This window comes from Chaetodon trifascialis, chromosome 12 (genome assembly GCF_039877785.1).
Source record: "Chaetodon trifascialis isolate fChaTrf1 chromosome 12, fChaTrf1.hap1, whole genome shotgun sequence".
NCBI lineage: Eukaryota > Metazoa > Chordata > Actinopteri > Chaetodontiformes > Chaetodontidae > Chaetodon > Chaetodon trifascialis.
In genome coordinates this window covers 26,110,250-26,115,581 of record NC_092067.1, presented here as the reverse complement: position 1 = coordinate 26,115,581, position 5,332 = coordinate 26,110,250, and positions in this window count along the sequence as shown.

The window sequence follows — 5,332 nt, the reverse complement described above, 5'->3', positions numbered from 1 at the left end:
GTTTAATGCAAAACTACAGTGATTGTGCGCTGGGCTCCGAGCGCTGCCAAGACGTGGATCCAACAGGGCAGGAAGCACGAGCGCGCTGAAAACAACAAAAAACACTCCGGTTAGCCAAGTTTATCTGAAGGAGAAAACGAAGGCAGGCTGGAAAAGAATCTCCCAGACGGTCGGTCGTAGTTGTGGCTCCACGCCTACACCCGACATCGGTCTGCGCCAGCGTTTGGTCAGGTTTGGACTCATAAAGGACAGTTTCCTGGTGTGGGTCAAACTCAGTGCTTAAAAATATGGTGGTGGTGTTTTAGAAAACGTTAACTTGTCGTCTCCTGTGTTATAATATTTCGCTGGGCCCTCCACCCACTCCGGCCTCCACCCACCCCGGCCTCCTTCCTTTTGGTTTTCCCTTCAGATGAAGAAGTTCAGTTAATAGTCAGTTACAAACATCTTTTTGTATTTGTTGCAGAGCTTGACCGATAAATCGATGTACTTGAGTAGTACAAATACATGAGTGTGGGTGCGTGTAAAGGCCGAGAAATACCAAGAATCTGCAGTAGTTTTTAGAAAGCGACCCTCAGTGTCAGTGCACAGAGTACACCGTCATCACACTGCGGGTGCAGTCTACACAGATACCTTTTTTCATTTTAGACTCAGCATCACTTCTGTTTTTTTGACTATTTTAAAGCTTTGGCTTTGAGGACCTTTCAGCAGTTAAAATGAAAATAAGCAGGTTTCTACTGTTAGAAGTGAAAATGCAGTCATGTTAATGACAGCACAAACATGGAGAAGCGGTCGTAAAATGATGGGTCTGATTCACACGTCATGCTTTTTTCTCCACGTCGATGTGAACGCCGTATCTCACAAAGCTGCTTCACGTCCTCTGTCAGTCATGGCTCATAGCACAATGGCAATTTGAACCATCTAAGATGCAATTACAAACTAATTACAGATTACCCCCTCCCTGCCTTCTCCTCCTCCCAGCCCTCCTTACCTTTCCATAATCCTCTCTCAATCCTCCCCTACAGCTACAGTAACTCCTCCAATTATGTGCTCCCACTCATGTCAGCTAAGGGTTGTTTTTGTTTTGCATCTGAAGACAGACGCTGCTGTACGCTTTCGGTTTGACAGATATACGCGCACGACGCTGACAGGAGGACAGCTTTTTGTGGTGCTGAGGATTTTGTCTTGTATGCACGTGTTGATGGAGATAATGCGCTCGTCTAGTCGAGCATGACGCTGAACAAAGGACTGTTTACTCTGGGTAAATTATTGAGCGTGGGCAAATGCTATTTGGCCAAATAAGATCGCTGAAGCACTCAGCACAAACAGCAGGACATGTTAGGTTTTATACCCTCTCTTCAGGATTAAACTATCGTATAATTTGGGTGAAGCATGGAGACGTTTACAGTGCAGATATGTGCAGAGTAGATGAGTTTTGATGGGGTATAATTCCGTATTGATCATACAAACAACTTCCAATTGTTCTGCTGGATTGTAGCGGGAAAGTGGGACCACCACCGCCGACATTTTTTTTTCCAAAGCTGCATCAGAACGGCTAAAAACCTCCCCGATGCACAGCGCTGCGTTGTGTTTACACGACAATGTGCTCTGTTCTGTAGACGACCATGACAGAATGTATACAGCTAGTCGCCAGGCAGAGGCTGGATGTTTTGACTGAATACCACACATCCCCTGTTTGTATATCATCTGCTTCTACCCACATACGTGCTGTATACTCACACGCTGAGAGATACCAGCTTGCATTTGTATTAGCTTAATTCTGTTTTTGGGTTATCTGAGCTGTGTCTGGAGATAATGGACTGAGAGCTGCTCTTCTGCGTCACTGTTCAGGGATTAGACTTAGACGTAGTTGTATTTTACAGTCATCTGAGGAGATACGAGGATGCTCAGAACAGAGGCGCTTTGAGATGTTTGCCTAAACGAAGGTGTCTTATGTAGAGCTGTGACCGGCCGATTTCATCCACATCTGTTCTGCTGCGTTCGCCTCTCGCTCAGTGCTGTGCGGGAACGCCGTGCGCTGAACACATAATAAAAAATGTCATTGATTACTACTTCTGGAAATGTTCTCGTTGTTGGACTTCCTCCACAGGGAACAGCCAATTAGCCAGCGACTTGGCAGAAACAAATCAGGGCCCTGAGACTCGTGCATCCCAGTTAACGGTGTTGCACTGATGCACGGCTACATGGAGGATGATTTCAGCTGACAGTGACGTCCCTGGATGCATTTCTCTGACAGCGCACCAATGAGCAGATGCACTTAATGCTATCAGTGCATACGCACATCTGCTGTATGTAGAAAAGTGAAGCAAACGCGTGACCTGCGGAGGTGATTGTCTGTACACTGAAGCCACGTTAAAGATTTAGTCCTTGGGTTCAAGCGAATGAAGCGAAGATGCTTTGCTCTCAAGTGCAGATGTATTCTGCTAGTCTGAAGATTAGAACCACTGACCTCTAACCCTTCGGCTGCAGCTGCCCCCAAATCATGTGTCTGCACGTCACGGCTCAGTCCCGTCCAAAGTCGGCCCCAGCTGATGGGCTTCAATGCGATGACAACGACCCACATCACCACCCAAATCCTTAAGCTCCTAAACTGCAGATTCCTTCTGTGGGCTCGTCACTGTTGATGGAGGGAGGCTCAGAGGTCCGTAGCCGGACAACGAAATGTGGAAGAAGTTGGCTGGGGGGTTGGTGTGGGCTCTGCTTGCACTGTTGACCTGGGTAACCCCGGTGACCCCTAGGCCCATGTCCCCTTAATAAGTGTTGCCCTCCCCGGTGGTAACAGAATGGTCAAACATTATGTCAAGGGTAATTAAGGTCCAAATGCTCCTGACCCTGATATAATCCCCTTTGAAAGGATCTCCAACTGTTTGCTGTGATTAACAAGGACTGCTGCGCCGGGAGGATCTGCCGCTGGTGAGAAGGCTTTATTGGGCCCTGTTTTTTATCACCACATAAAGTGGCCTCCAAGAGCTTCAGAAGACGTCCACAGGTCCCAGAGACAACAAGTCGGTGCTTTGAGCTGCCATTGAACATTACCAAGCAAATGGCCGGCTGGTTACAGACTTCGGAAGCTATAAAGGATTCCCTCAGGTCTGAGCGCTCTTTAAAAAGCCTGTAAGCAACCTGCAAACAGTGCACGCTTCTCCAGATACAGAGCGGTTCATCGCCAATGCTTGACTCTGCAGTGAGTCAGGAAGTAAAGGGAGGTAGTTACAACTGTTCAGATGAACTGATTTGCAAAATCTCACCCATAGCTCTTTTTGAAGTTTGTAAAACATTTTCTATTATTTCATAAATAACGAATGCTTGAGTGGAAAAAGTTTAAAGCATAAAGCAAACCAGTAACCAATGACGAGACGAGGCATAAAACAAAATGTATCGTGCAACATTTCCAAAGCCTTCCCCACGACTCTAACATCAGGCTTCAGCCACGTTTGTCCTGCTGCTGTGCTGCACGCAATACCCCACTTCCATAGCAAACAGAGCCCCCACCCCACCTTGCACAAGCTCACAAATAAATATTGACCACACGCACACATCACCATCCTTCCACTGGGAGAAATGACAGACTGTCCTTGCCATGTCCACTAACGGTCACTTTAATGCGCTGGAGGTCACAGGATTAGTCTCGGGGGGGTCATCTTCACAGGGCCGGAGTTTTTAATATGAATCCTACAAAGAGGTCAGTGTCCGAGGGCGGGAGAGGTGGTGGATGATGAGACTCCCCCACATGCACACAGAGGCCTCAGTGTGTCCCCTCTCCGCCCCTTTCCCCACACCCATATCCTAACTCTCCACCCGTTCCCTCCCACCTTCTTGTAACCCCCACCCACCCTCTCCACCCGCCTCTCCATGAGGACAGCAGCACCCCATCGGTTCTTTATCTCTGGGGGCAGCGCAAGTCATGCAGAACTCACGAGAGGAACATGCTGAGTGTGAGCTCATCGGATTAGGCTTGGCGATAGGGGCAGGGCGCCTCAGAAGGAGTCAGAGTGGCTTCCTCTGCCTCGTCTGCCTTCACAACCAACGTTTGCACAAAGAGCAGGACGACAAACAAGCTCAGATGCAGCGCTGCCTGATGATGTTTCAGGAGAGTCATCTGGAGGTTGGGGATATGTCTTCAAAAGTTTGCAAACCTGCCTGTTATTCTGCGTAACTCACGTTAAACTGAACTCTTCACCCTGCCCTCAGCCCTGCTGCTGCCCTCCTTTCTTTGTCCTTTCTGTGGTAATGTCACCTCTTCAAACCGGTGAGGAGCATAAACAGCAAACAAACACGCGCCCATATCAAAGTGCCGTCTCACGAAGGCATCGTGGTAGCATTTTCCCCGTCACAATGCTAATTTGTGGCGATGTGTTCAAACGGGCTGGGTGAGATGAAATATCAAAAGTGTAATAAAGCGTGACAAAAAGAGCCACGGGTGAGTGTGGGTGCAGATATGGCACAGATCACAGATCAAAGATGACTCCCAGCGTTGAATTATCCCTCCTTGAATTACATCAGATTTGGAGATGCTCACCGTGCTTTGTCGGATGCTCAAACGCCCGAACAATTTGACTCTGTTACAGCTTTGACGGGAGCACTGTTCTGTGATGAATAGGCTGAGGCGCAACCTTTTGAAGTAATAAAACAAAGAAAAGTAGGCCGATGCATGGCTGTGCGCCAGAGTTTTAGCAGGGGGCAAAGGGGGGAAGGAGAGCACATGATCGCTAACGGGTGACGGCTTTGATCATGCTTCCAAACAAACAGCCAGATAAAAAGGGTAATCAACACCTCTGGCCACAAGTCCAAATTTGCTCCTGCCAGTGTCTATAAATTACCCACCATTAAAGACGAACATTTGGCATACATTTGGCATTGTTACACCGCTCAGGGACCAGGCAGTGACACGTGAAGGGCGTAGCCGGCGCTGGGAGTTTTCAGTTACGGAGGCAGGCAGGAACAGCACAACAGGCCGGAGAGCGGTTTCCAGCTTGTCGGCCTCGTAGCTGGGAGCTTGTTGGGATCAGTGAGTGCCAAAGAGAGAGCAAGACGATGACCATGGCTGAATAGTGCGGGGGAGTCTTAGACCTTGGTCTCTGAGTCGTGACCTTTGTTCTCCTCAGTGTGGTTTATGTCTCCCTGTGGACTGGCTCCCAGGCAGCGCTGCTCCTGCCAAACGAGGGAATCCCTCAAGCTGAATGTCCACTCTCACCACGGCTTTTCTTTTGCTCTGTGTTTACAGGAAAAACACCCCCCCGTGCTCATGACGCTCCCATAAAGATTGGCGTTTTTTGGCGCTTGCACCGAATGCTTGGAAGTCAAACACATTTCA